Below are 15,158 nucleotides of genomic sequence, written 5' to 3'. Positions count from 1 at the left end.
TTACCATAGGTGCATTTCAGTTTGATACATAGAATTTTATTTCTATTACAGCAATAATTTATATTTAAGTCTTGAGTCTTGTGTCACCTTCCTTGGCCTATGCTGTTTTAAACCAGATATGTCAATTGGACCTGAACTTCTCAGTCTCTTGCTCTCTTTTGAAAACCTTATTTGATTCGATACTATACAATCCAGTATGAGAAGTTATAAAGCTATCAATAACTCACTTGGTAAAGTTTTCCAAAAATTGTCCTCATAGTTCCTGTGTGAACATTAGGATATTGGACAAATCAAAATGCAATTCCCTCTTAGCCTAATGTCTCTGAAGTTATGAAATTATTTTTAACTCTCTGTAGAATAACCATGGGTGTATATTGAAATCTATAGATGACTTTCTTGATAAAAGTATTATTAACCAACTAGTTCAGTTGATTTACTAGAGCAAAAGTATTGAACAAAAGCATTAAGAAAATCACAACTAATCTTTCCTATACTGTGTTCTCACAATATACTATACTTCTATACAAGTGTTTCTCAGTTGTGTATTATAGATAGATTGCTGGTACATCAGGCTATCTCACAAGATTGGAAAATTTATGAAGAGCAGGGAATTAAGGAGTTCTTTATCTCCATTATACCTGGCCTCAACCGTGATTTGAATTATACCACCCTCCATTTCTTGAGTATTGATCTTCATATATAGTATCTGGATTCCCCTAGAAAAGAATTCATGAGGAAGGGTGTTATCTTCATCTTCAGTTAAGAAGACAGGCTCAGAGATATTTTCTGACTTGTCCAAAATGACACAGCCAGTATGGGGTGAAACTGGGCTATTCCTTAGATCTGTCTGATGCTAAAGATCAAGAACATTCCTTCCCCTATGATAGGTTTTGACTTTTCAATACAGATGAATAAAAAACACTTCTTGAGTCAAATGCAACTTTTTTCATAGAAACATTGTGTACTTAAAAATGTCCCCCAAATGTGGCCATTTTGTCTGATAATTATAAAGATAAACAAGTAAGAGCACTGAAATTACCTCCCAAATGGGGAGGTCATTTTGAGATGTGGGAAGAGTAAGTAAGTGCAACTATGTGGTGTGAAAGCATTTATGTGCCTGGCACAAGGAGAATCTCAACGACTGTTCAATAAATTATTATTATTTATCATCATCATCATCATTGTCATCATCATCATTCTTTAGTACCATTTGTATATAAAACTCAAACATTTCTTGAATAAAGACTGTCTTACTTTTTGGATGGCTCTACCAGAAGTTCATAAATATCACAAAATATTTCTTTGTAGTGAATTTAAAGGCATCTTGTGACAGTCTGTCATATCTTTTACTTCTAATAAATATCTTAACTTTTCAAAACAATAGTATATTCATTGTCCTAAGGGATTATGGTGTCTGTGTTTATGTGGGAGAAAAAGACTAAGATCCGAAGCTTTGTTTATGTTTCCAGTTGAGTATCAGGAAGAACAATTGAGTTTATGTTATACATATAAACATAGAAATAATATTTTAATATAGAACTCTATATAAACAGTTCTATATTTTAAAAAGGATTGATAAATATTTGTTGAAAAAATAAAGAAATTAGGCCCTTCCTGTTTATTATAATATGACTTTTCTAGGCTGAAGTTACTGATAGCTCATATATTTTCACATGTGATTGTTATAACTAAACTAAGCATTAAGTAGTAGTATAAAAGTATTAATAATAATGATACTTAGCTTCTTTAGGTTGCTGTCTTTACCAAGTTACTTCCTCAACATATAGCCAGTAAATAGTGAGAGCCAGGACAGGAAAATGTGGATTTCAAATCCAGATTTGGTGCTTCCCACTTTTACCACACTGTACTGGGAGATTAGGAGGTTTTGGTAAACTATTCTAAATTTCAGGGGGTGCATATTTGATAGTTCAGACTAATTCATGTAAATGGATTTAAAAGGAAGTAAAAAGATGACAAAGATAAATTTATAGGGTCCTCATTGCCTAATGAGTTTTATTTCATTATGAAATTGTGATATTATCTAGTATAATATATGCATCTCCTATAATTCTGGATGAAGAAAATAGATTATTTGATTTAAAAAAAAGATTTTGGGGGGGCATCTGAGTGGCTCAGTTGGTTAAGCTTCTGACTCTTGGTTTAGTGGTTGAAGGTGGGTATGATTTTAGAGTTTTTCATAAATATCTGCTCTTCCCATTTCTCTTTTCTCCAGGGAGCAATAATAATATCTCTTGGCAATGCCTGTAAAGCATGTTGTTTAAGTGCCACACATGCCCAACCATCTTTATAGCGATCATCTCAGTGGAAGTTCCATTAGGAAATTAAAATGTGGTGCTGATGAAACGGAGTGATTCAGTGTTCCAGCTTTTTCCTTGTGCTTATGGGAACCTCCTGCAGTTCTACAAAACAAGCGTGGGCTTTGGACAGGTGCTATTCGAATGCAGGCTCATTACAGTTTAAGCTCCATGGAGACAAAGCTCAAGAAGTCCTATGAGAGCAGTACAGTAAGTTTTCTGGTGCCACCTCCAGAGAACTCTGATTCTTCTGTCCTTAGGGATTCAGCATCAGGACCAGTAGAATGATTGGTATAAGAGATCAGATAGGTGGGTAAATGGGCAGTGAATTATAGTTTCCCTAGTAAACGTTTTATAATGAATTTGAGAGTTTCATTTTCAAATAATATGTTTTCTTTCTTTTTATTTATTTTTGACAAAGAGAGAGATGGAAAGAGAGAGAAAGAGAAAGAGAGAGAGACAGAGAGAGCAATCTGAGCAAGGAAGGGGCACAGAGAGAGGGATAGAGAAAATCCCAGATAGGCTCTGCACTTATCAGTGCTCAGCCTGATGTGGGGCTCAAACCCACGAAGCATGAGATCATGACCTGAACCGAAATCAAGAGTCAGATACTTAATCTACTGAACTACCAGGTGTTCCTCAAATATTATGTTTTCTTCAGTACTCCTTATATTGGGTAATCTTACTGAAGTTACGATGGTAAGTGGCTGCCAACAGCAACTTCAAAATGTATTTACTTCTTTTTTAAAATTAATGTATTTAAATTCAAGGGGGTTAACACACAGTGGAGTTAGTATTGGTTTTAGAAGTAGAACCCAGTGATTCATCTCTTACATATAACATCAGTACTAATCCCACATGTGTCTTCCTTAATGTCCACACCCATTTAGCCCATCCTCTCACCCACTTCTTCTCCAGCAACCTCGGTTTGTTCTGTCTTTAAAATCTCTTATGGTTTGCCTCCCTTCTGTTTTTATCTTATTTTTCCTCCCCTTTCCCTATGTTCATCTAATTTGTTTCTTAAACTCCACATGAATGAAATCATATGATAGTTACCTTTTTCTGACTGATTTATTTTGCTTAGCATAACACATTCTACACATTCCATCTACATTGTTGCAAATGGCAAGAGTTCATTCTTTTTGATCGCCAAGTAATACATATATATATATATATATATATATATATATATATATATATATCTCACATCTTTATTTATTCCACAATTGATGGTCATTAAGGCTTTTCCCATAATATGACTACTGGTTTTTAAAAAATTTTTTTAACGTTTTATTTATTTTTGAGAGAAAGACACAGAGCATGAGCAGGGGAGGGTCGGAGAGAGATGGAGACACAGAATCAGAAGCAGGCTCCAGGCTCTGAGTTGTCAGCACAGAGCCTGATGTGGGGCTCAAACCCATGGACTGTGAGATCATGACCTGAACTGAAGTTGGCTGCTTAACCGACTGAGCCACCCAGGCACCCCTCACAATTTGACTATTGTTGATACCAATGCTATAAATATTGGGGTGCATGTACCCCTTCAAATCAGTATTTTTGTATCCTTTGGATAAATACCTAGTAAAGCAATTGCTGGGTCATAGGGTAATTCTATTTTTTAAATTTTAAAACTTCCATACTGTTTTCCAGAGTGGCTGCAACAGTTTGCATTCCCACCAACAATGCCAAGGTGTTCCCCTTTCTCCACATCCTCACCAACATCTGTTGTTTCCTGAGTAGTTAATTTTAGCCATTCTGACAGGTGTGAGGTGGTACCTCCTTGTGGTTTTGATCTGTATTTTTCTGATGATGAGTAATGTTGAGTATCTTTTCATGTATCTTTTAGCCATCTGGATGGCTTTTTTTTAAATTCGTGTTTCTTGCCCATTTCTTCACTGAAATATTTGTTTTTGAGTTTAGTAAGTTCTTTATAGATTTTGGTACTAACCCTTTATCTGATATGTCTTTTGTTGTTTACAAGCTTTTTATCTTGATGAGGCCCCAATAGTTCATTTTTGCCTCCAGAAATGTCTAGTAAGAAGTTGCTATGGCTGAGGTCAAAGAGGTTGCTGCCTGTTTTATCTTCTAGAACTTTCCTGTCTCATATTTAGGTCTTTCAACCATTTTGAATTTATTTTTGTGTTAAATGTATTTACTCCTTTGGCTACAAAATCAGTGCTCAGAAATTTTGCCTAAGTTAGCAGGGAGTTTTTGCACTTGGTAGTCTTAAAGGTAACTATTGTGTTTTAACATTTTCTAATAAAGTCCATTGTATGTTATAAGCTTAACCAAAGATGCTCATAGCTTCTATAGTTCATTGATTAAAAAATAAACTATAACATTTATCTAAAGTTATACAGTAGCAGAGGAAAGGAGATAATTCATAATTTCTAACTTTTGTTACTGAATTTTATCTTTCTTATGGTTTATATTTTCAAATGTAAGGACACAGGTCTGAATCAAACTGACTCTGACCTTGGAGGCCTAAGTGCCGGTTCTCAGAATCATTAGACAATAGAACTGCACATATTGCCCAAGGAAAGAGGGACAACCCTTGTAACACCCAATCAGGAAAGGCCAGTTAACACCTTTAACATTTCTAAGGGCAGGCCTAAAGATAGAAGCTATGCCCTGTGAGGGTCCTGGGTCCACTCTGTAATTGGTTAAAGTTACTGCCAATGATGTTATGCTATAATGATGGGATCCCTGTACCTGTGTCGTAATTTCCTGTAACCCCCCCTTCCCAAACCCGTAAAGCTTACCCCACCTTTGTTCAGGGCTCTCTCCACATGGAACCACTGGGTTGGTGAAGACTGTGAGCCCAGGGTTAGGCTCGGCCAGCCTAAGCCCGTAATAATAAAGCCCTTTGCTTTTGCATGCATGACTTGGTCTCCCTGGCCATCTCTGGCTTTTGGGAATGATAATAAAATCTGGGTATAACACAAGCTAATTTTGCATATCCCATTTGCCCTGTATATCTTCCATTTGCCCCCCTAACTTCACTTGTTCCCTCCCTCATCCTGCTCTTGTTATGGGAGATTGACCTGGAGGTGCCATTTGGTGGGTTTCCTGGCCTCTGGCTTCCTGTGAAGTTCAACCCCCCGAGGGAGCACAAGCTTAAGCAGAGGAGGGAGTGCTCCTAGAGCAGGGACTAGCTGCATCCCTCTAAGAAGGCAGAGCTCCTATGAATTTGCTCTCTCCACACAGCTCCTTCTGTCTTTGGGTTCTGTATTCACTCCCTACCCTCACACATTCAGGTGGTATCACTTCACTATCCCTGGTTCTTACTCTTCTTGGCTTGCAAATAGTCTCTTTATTAAGTCCTTATCAAATCCTAACAGGATCACATCATTTGTTTGCCTCTGAGATGCTGTTAGATTTACCAGCCACTTGATATTTACATCAGCTTGATAAAATATTGCCCCACTTCATAAGAGAAGGACTTGATACACAGAAAAAGAAAATGATTTGCCCAAGGTCACCAAGCTAGTCAGTGGCTGGAATTCAGCAATTTTGTCTCATTAAAATGTCACCTCTGCATCCCTGCACTGCTTGCATTTACTACAATTATTTAATCATGTTAACCACATTATACTGAATAAATGTTGAACTAGTTATCATCTTCTATTATATTTTCCAAGTAAAGATCAGTCATTGAAAGAGAGCCTTTTAAAAGAAAATCACCGATGCAAATCATTCATGGAAATGTGGATGTTAATGACAGTAATTTTTAAGAGTGAATGTTTTATAATGGCATAATTAACAATCACAGAAGATCATCACAACATGGGTCTCTTCAAATATCTTTAGCATTAAAAGTTTAGTATATCAAGCATTCACAAACATTGCGTGTGATGGAAAAATAAGTTGCCTAATAATTTGGTAGTGAATTTTGAGTGAACAATTGATACATCTTCAGAGGAAGATAGGTTCGATACTGTGTGAAAAATAATTAGGGTCCGAACAGTAACACACTCAATTACAAAATGTATTTGGCTAGTTGTACCAAGATCGGAAGTGCACCAAAATTAATTTATTCTATATACCATCTTAGTGCAGGTTTTGTGAGGTTTCCACATCAAGAGGTGCTAAGATTTTTTTGTTCTTGTTCCTTTAGGAGCAGATGTTATATGTATGGAGCTAGATGGTATCCTTCCTGAGGTCAATTTTTTCATCATAACAGTGATACCTTGGCAACTCCACCAAATGTCTGATAAATGAATATAGGAAGTATTTTCCTCCCTTTATTACATATCCATATAATGTGTCAACATTTAAAAAACGTTAAATAAAGTGAAATGTTAGGAAAAGGAACATCCCACCCGGACAGCTCTTTATTTGCTATTTCTGCTGTGTGACAATACTGGGTTGATATGTGATCTTCAGTGATTTACAAAGGGCTGTATTCTACCTTGTAATGGCCGCAGTGGTGTTGAGCCGCCTTGAAATGATTTACTGCAATTTGTCACTTTTTGAAACTGTTCCAAAATAGTCTGCTGACATGTACTAAAGAGCTTTCAGTGAAATCTGAAATGGTTCATTTGTTATGTCAACTGGAAACATTAAGTGATATCTGAAAATCACTTTAAGATTTATTGAAGTGATTTAAAATATCTTTTAATGGCAATTTGGTATATTATGAAAGCAATATTGTCATTAAAAGCACAAGAAAATTTTTTCATTGTAACTTAAAAGTATTCATAGCGTGTTCTGATTATAACTCCACCACCTGGGAAATATATCACTATAAAGATATTCTGAAAGTTTAACAGGCAACTTTTAAACAAATATTTATAAGTGGAAGGAGATTATTGTGATCTGAATCATTTAATATCATTAAAAATCAGAGATCTGAGAGCTTAAATTCCAGAACATATTAGCAATATTCTTTAAAGACACTTTATTCTATTCATATTATATTTCTTTTTAAGAATTTAAGCATGTGTTGTTATGCAACATGTCTATATTGGCCACTGAGAATCACTTTCCAATTCAGTGAACACACAACTTAAGTAAACCAGGTAACCTATGTGTCTTATTACATATGAGTAGACATTTCTTAATGTCCTCTTTGGGACCACTGTCTCTGGAAAAATGAGTATAGGATAGTAGTTGACAATCTGTATACAGAGAATTTCCTATGATAATTGCTTGTGATAATTTTCCTTAGGTGAAAGAATGAAAAGTGCATTGAATGTCTTTAGGTTTAGATATTGATTGTGCTTTTAATTTGGAATATATAATAATTAAGGATACCTCTGAATTATTTAACAATACCAGGTCATCAAAATGCTTTAATTTCTAAGCTAAACATAAGTGTAATAAAATATGATTAAACGCTACCTCACCCCCCAAATTAAAAAAAGCTGCTGGGCCAATAATAATAGGAATCTGGCTTCTGAAAGAAAATCTTAGGAGGGAATAAGGTCAAGAGAGAGATGTCTTCATGTCTGAGTGAGGCTATGTGGAGTAACTTGCTTTGGTCTGATGTAGAGGCAAGGAGTGTGTAGAATATAATAGAACTGAATTTGGGCGCCTGGGTGGCTCAGTCGGTTAAGCATCTGGCTTCAGTTCGGGTCATAATCTCATGGTTCATGGGTTCGAGCCCCATGTCAGGCTCTGTGCTGACAGCTAGCTCAGAGCCCGGAGCCTGCTTCAGATTCTGTGTCTCCCTCTCTCTCTGACCCTCCCCTGCTCCTGCTGTCTCTTTCTCTCTCTCTCTCAAAAAAAAAAAAAAAGAACTGAATTCTATTAGAAGGTTGGGACTTTGGCCATATACTCCTTTCTTGTTCAAGTTCACAGGATGCTCTAGTATATGTGATTTTTCTCAGGGAACAGGTACCTGACAATAGCATCAACAGCAATCAAATCATATCTAAGGAAAGGTAGTGAACACAGTTATGCATTACCAACCAGTGAGACCCAGAGAAAACCACCCTGAGTGAGGATGTACTGCTCTGGAAACAGCACAGAAAACAGGATGACCACAGGGACTTGTTGCTACTTTTGCCTAATTTGTTGTTGTTGCTGTTGTTGTTGTTGACTACACCTACTTAACAGATTTTCCTTTAAAAAAATGTCCACTCTTATGAGTGCTTAATTAGGTCAGACCATGATTGTGGCTTAAGGAGGCATTTTGGTAAGCAATTTCCACCAATCATAATCCTTAATGCTTAGTAAAGTGATTCAGAAGAGCATGCCTGTTAAATTCTGTGCTTGAGATTGTTTATTTAACTGTACTAGCTATATTAGACCACCACTGTACATGGCCCAAAGCAAATTTGTTAATTTTTCTTTTATTTAATTCTACTGTCAAGTTCAATTATATATTTGGCTGTAGTAAGTCAGTGTTTCTTAAGGTGTGATTTATGGACCAGCTATGGGAGGATTACCTAGGGTATTGTTTTAAATGCAAGATTTGAAGCCCTCGACCTCTTGAATTTGAATCTCTGGGGTGAGGCTCAGGAGTCTTCATGTTTAATAAGAACCCCAGGTGATTTTTATGCACACTGAACATTGAGCACTACTGTAATAAGATGTTTTCCTCTGATTAGGGCTTATAGTCACCATGAATAGATCCTCACAACTAATTTATTTTAGAGCTCAAAGGGACTTGGAGATCACTGCGTTCAGCATCCACCTGATTAAATGAATATGTGTTTGAAATTCTAAAAATATTTGGTTATTTCAATGAGAAGCCACCCTTACAGACTATTTCTGATATAGTAAAAGCAGTAACTGACGTTAATGAGGGACTGAAAATATGTTTGGTAAGTAATATGGTGTTTTTACCAATAAAAATGATCCTCAGACATAGAAGGGTGATTTGGGGAGCATAAGATAACCTGGTGGGCCGTATAAACTATCCCTGTGTTCAGTAGCTCCGGGCAGTATATATAGCAGTAACAACTAGACATACATGTGGAATGGCTATTGTGACCGTACAAACACTCAAAATATTTTGACTTAGGCTTTTAAAATATATTTTGATTAGTTCTTAAAAATTGACAGATCAAAATTCTTGAAGAAATGCAGTGAGCAAAAATTATTGGAAAATATAAATTAATGTACATATGCAAGGTTTATAATTTCACTCTTTTAGATTATATTTGGAAGGAAAACACAAATATATAAAAGGAAATGATGAATACTGGTGAACACTCTCTATTGTCAGAGAAATAGCTGTTAATAGAGAAAAAAATTGCATGTCTTACTTCAAGGGGTGTCTTTAATTTTAGCAGGATTTATAAAATTACCTCAGGGTAGCTTTGATGAATCAGATAAATGAGATGGCAACCTTTCTGGAAGCTGAATCTCAGTGGTACTTAAAAGGGCTTATCATTTGGTTTATAAAGAGGAAAATATAATATGCTTCACTTATTTACATATGAAGTTAAAGAACCTAACCTGAAATTAATATGTGAAAATAAAACTGACTTCAACAGAAGGGAAGGGGACAAATACAACGTCTTTTTGTAGAAGAATCTGATCTTGATGTCCTGTCCTTTGATGCATACGTGTCATGAACACCAAGTGCTCACCCCCATATGGCTGACATTTTTGCATCAACTTTTGAAGAAAAGACTGCTTGGTCCCAATCTGAACTGAAACTGTAGGGACAGATGAGGAAGAGAAGAGGCATACAGACTAATCATTTCAAAGTAAAATATAATAAGATAATCCAGTCTATGTGAGACTATTGCTTTGAAAAGCACACTAAAAAAAAAAAAAACCCTTTAATGGCTCCTAACATTCCACTCTATTGAAATGAATGGCTCAATGTACCATTCAATCCTCATTCAGTGATATTTATTTCAGGATATTAATGAATATTTAATTTCAGTTCTATTTACTAGTGTAATAAAGCCTGAGGTGATAAAATAAGAAAATTATATGGTTACTAAAGCTAAAGGAAAATGTTGCAGTTAGAAATGAGGATTGTAATTGAGGGGTATGGTCTTAGTAGGTTAGCTAATACTGCCTGTGGAGAAGTCAATAAACAAATTAGACAACAGGTTCAGTTTTTCAAAGAGCGTCATAAACTTATATGAGATGCTTCATTTTCACTTACAGAATGATGGCTTCAGCTCGAGTAGTTAAGAAAGAACTTAGCTTTTACAGTCTAACTGTTAAGGTTCCAGTATTGCCTGCTACTATCTGGGTAACCTTGGGCAAGACACAAAACCAACTCCCTATCTCAGTTCCCTGTAAATCAAGTGCAGTGGATGACAACATTATGTGCCTCAAAGGCTTGCTTTGAGGATGACATGAGACATCCGCATAAAGCTTTTAGCCCTTAATTGGCACATGGCACACATACAATAGTATTTGCTATCGTTATTGTCATCATTGTTGATCATATATTTGCGAGGCCAAGGTGAGAACAAGGAAGAGTTAAAGAATATTCAGTTTGCCAGCAAACTCACAGCTCTATCACAAATCAGATCGATTGTTCACTAGAATTGTTTTCTAGATCAATCTTGAAACAATTTGGTGGTCCACTTCTGTAAAAGTTGTTTTGGCAACGTGTGCATTGTGACTCCACTATACCTGGCAATCAGCTCCAGCAACCATACTCTTCAAATACAGCAGTCAACCAGGTAGAAAAAAATCCAGGCTCTATCCCAATCCCAAATGGGTGGTAGTAATTTTTACTTTGATACAAAAAGAAAAATGCTTTTAGATTTGCTAATATTTACAAATGGAAACATAGTCAACCAAAGTACTCTTGTCCTTATGCCCTGACCTGTAAATTTCAAATCTGTTTTCACCTTTGGGTAACAGACATCTGGATGCTGCCTGAGCCCTTCTGTGTTGTTCTGTCCTAAGGGTGTGTTGCTGAGGCAGCTCTAATGCCTGACCTCAGTCTGCATGTAAGACAGGGCATTTCTGTTTAAGGTTTTGGATAAAAGAGTAAACACTGGCAAAACTTTATATACGGGCAAGCCACATTTATATGTATGAAGACCCAGCTTATAAATAACACTTTGCTTTGGAAAAGGCACTGCTCCCCATCAACAGAGCAATTGCCTCTCGATCCCCAGATTCGTGACACTATCGAAGTGACTGACCTAGACAGTCACCCTGTGTTTTGAAAATATGTAAGGTTTCTTTCTATTATGCCTAACCACGTCATGTCACCTGTTTCTTAGGGACTATGCGTGAGAAATCACAGTACAATTTTGCAACTTCCTATAGTTTTAGCACATGTGCTGCAAATACTCACTAAGGGATATACTTGGTGCTAGACTAGGTTTGGGGGACATGGTCATAAATAACACAAGTGCAGTCCCTCATGCCACTGAGATTAGTCATCTAACTAAAAATATGTTTATATTAAAAACAAACACTGTCAAATACACTATGACATGGACTGGACATTTTAAATGAATGTTTCTGCTAAAAACATGTCCAATTAAATTCTTCCTGAAGAATTTGGTCATGTCTTTCTACCAATGCAAAAAAAACTTTAGTGCAAAAAACTAAAAAATGCAGAGGTTTAATGAGTTAAAAGTATGTGCTAAGACACTTCGGATAACATGATCTTAGGTGATCACCAGACTAATGCTTTACCTGTACACACCGGTACCCTTAAATGTTTCCTCCCAAATCAAAGACAATTATCATTTTTTAAGTATAGGATTGGCTCTAGTCCCCATTCCCATCAGACTCTTCAAATTTTTTTTCTCTCTTCCACATTTATCCTGGATCTCACTGGATTCTGGTCCTTCAGAGCCAGGATAGTTTTGGAGAATCTAGAGTTTTTGCTTTATGCAAGTGTGTCTCTGCTTTCCCTCTCTCACTCCCGGACTCAGCATCTCAAAAGCAGATGATGATGAACATCAACCAGTCTTCCAGCCTTCCAAGACTCCAACACCTTGTTGAAGCCCTTGTTCCCGAGTGAGAGTGGCCTCCTGATGCACTGGCAAGGACTGCAGACAGACACTTGAGGACAGGCGCAGAGCCTCACCAGTCAGTTGAGCTTGAACTTAATTCTGAGGGACTTGGGATGAAAGAGTTAACATAATGTGTTTTGTTTATATATTGCTTTCAGAAACTTGAGGGTCAAATATCATAGCAAATTCCCTGAAAATATTCTTCCTATTTTTATTTTCTTTGAGGAAACTATTTTAGAAGATTAATTTTAGACACTATTAGAGAATAAATTTTAATGTAAAATGGTTTAGCTGTTGATGAGACAGGGTTTGTTTTTCAGTTCATCAGCAAGATGGCATTTTGATAAATCACAGATTGCTCAGTGCCTAAAGAGGCACATTGTGACAGTTTTCATCACAATGTGATATAAAGCAGCAAATGAAGCGGTACTCCAGATCACGCCAGGGCCGGTTTGGTGACAGCACCCACTGCGTTGCTAAGAACCAGGAGAGGCTGTCACTTACTAACAATGTGTTCTTTGTTCTCTGATCCACCTGTGAGAGTTAAGTTTTTCATCAATCATTTAAAGACTGAATTTGATTTGGATCTTGCTGCTTATGAATAGTTGGATGAATGGGAGGTAAGACCGTCAGCTAGAGTTCTTTAAAAGGAAATGTACTATGGATTTTTTTTCCCTGTCTTGAATGACGTAGGCTTAGTCTTTCCATGTGATAGCACACTGTGTGAATGAAGAGCTGGTCACTGAGCCACGCTTGCACATATGCAGGTACCAGTTAATAAAAATGAGACCCATGTCTAATGTTTTAACCAAGCTTTCTGGCAAATCAGTCATGACATCGTCTGTGGATATCTGTTTTGAAGGCAAGTGCAAAGATGTCACCTCAGACTTCAAATTTCTTCTTGTAGGAATGTTTATCTGCATTTTAATATGCATAACCCAATGTTATGTCCTATATACTTAGGTAAAATTCTTTCTGAATCCATCATTAAAAAGAAAATCTAGGAGCACCTCGGTGGCTCAGTCGGTTGAGCATCCGGCTTCGGTTCAGGTCGTGACCTTGTGTTTTGTGTGTTCAAGCCCTGCATCAGGGTCTGTGCTGACAGCTAGCTCAGAGGATGGAGTCTGTCTTAGGATTCTGTGCCTCCCTCTCTCTCTCTCACCTTCCCCTGCTCACGCTTTCTCTCTCTCAAAAATAAGTAAAGCATTAAAAAACTAAAAAAAAATCTAAAGTACATATTGAATACTTTCATCCTTTGGTTTGCTTTTAAGTCTCAAGTGGTAAATTATGATGATCATATACTGGTTCAGATAGACTCCAGGATCCTAATAGGAATGACTACATTAGATTAATGCTAAAGACACGTACGTGAACACATTTTCAGCAAAAAAAAAAAAAAAAAAAAAAAAGTTATCAACCAACTTTATCACTGGGTGATGGGGGATATAAAATGGTGCCAAATGAATGGCATGATTTTTACCTTTCAAACACCACTGTAGCACCATGGAGCCTAGTCCAAAGAGATTAATTTCATTTGTCTCCCCCTGGCTTCTTTTGGGCTTTGGGAAAATGGGCCAACACTTATTTTCAAGGCTGACCTTATCTTTTCTGGCTGTTGAGTAGGCTTTGCACTTCAGTTGATGAGGGCATATGAGAAATGAACCAGATAAATTGCTTGATTAGAATCTTCATGAACCTGAACTGATGAGAAGGGCACACATTTACTTGTGAATTAAGAACCAAATACATCTTTCCAGGGCCCAGCACTGACACAGATATTTAGGTCCTCCACACGGTATACCATTCACTAACTGCAAACATTGGGTGACTCCATATTGCAGGATTTTTGCACCAACATATGTAGTTTAAATATTGACCATACTTCTCTTACAAGTCACATGTTGGTCTGTCAGTGGTATTCTGGTTGGGGGAGTACTGGTCTTCCTTTTGTATTTATAAGAAATGCAAAAGAGGGAACCAGACTTATAACTCAGCCAGTTTTGAAGTCAGCTTATTATTTCTTCAATAGTATGAGCTTCTATGAACACACTAAACAAACAAATATAAATTATCCTTAATTGATAGATGAGATGAATAAAACTAGACAGACATCACAGATTTTATAAAGATAAAGTTACATTTAGCCAGAGTGGAATAAACCTACATTCTTGGCACTATCACCAATATAATAGGTATATGTGTCTGTGTGTGTATGGGACTGTGAGTGTGAGTATGTTTGTGTGTATGAATGAGTGTTTTGAGATTGACAAAGCAAGAAATAACATTTTTTCAAGTTTCACATAGCTGAAAATTAAAAATATGTATAAAAATCACCAATTTTTAAAAAAATGTGAGAGTTTAGATTCTTTAGATGCCAGATAGAAAAACTTGATATTAATGAATTTTGTCAGATTAATATGATTTATTTAATTATTAATGGTAAACTGTGGCACTAGATACACATTTATACATTTGTATTTTGTAAATTTTTATAGAAGTGTCCAGGTGTTCACAAAACACTTCTTTCTAATATGAAATTCATTTGATATAGAGGTCTCAGAGTTTTAATACACTTTGATAGCCAACTATCTTCTGGAAAAATTAGCATTTATTTACTACAGTGTTCTAATACCAAAGTGCAATAAAAATAGGGATAGAGGAGATACAAATCTGTCTCCTTAAACTGCATCTTTTCATAGAACTTCAAGGTACCAGGAATTGGTTAAAAAAATCTTTTTTTTTTTTTTGACTAAAACAGTTGACCATTTTATTTTCACATTTCAAATACAAATGAAAATTGCTCTCTCTTTTTTTTGTTTGTCCCACTACTCCCTTGCAAAAACTATTCTGTTTGATAGGAAGGGGGAGCCAGTCTTCCTTGTCATGCTGTTAGAAAACACCCAGTGTCACAGCACCATGATCTCCTGGTGAAGCAGAACAAGTAATA

At 36.4% G+C, this 15,158-nt stretch overlaps 1 pseudogene; it reads right to left on the bottom strand.

The window, feature by feature from the left end:
* Positions 1–12,577: 12,577 nt before the first annotated feature.
* LOC115275932 overlaps positions 12,578–15,158 on the bottom strand; it is a 3,107-nt pseudogene continuing 526 nt past the window's right edge.

This window comes from Suricata suricatta, chromosome 13 (genome assembly GCF_006229205.1).
Source record: "Suricata suricatta isolate VVHF042 chromosome 13, meerkat_22Aug2017_6uvM2_HiC, whole genome shotgun sequence".
NCBI lineage: Eukaryota > Metazoa > Chordata > Mammalia > Carnivora > Herpestidae > Suricata > Suricata suricatta.
The sequence above is the reverse complement of the archived record's forward strand: the minus strand, read 5'-3'. Positions and strand labels throughout refer to the sequence as shown.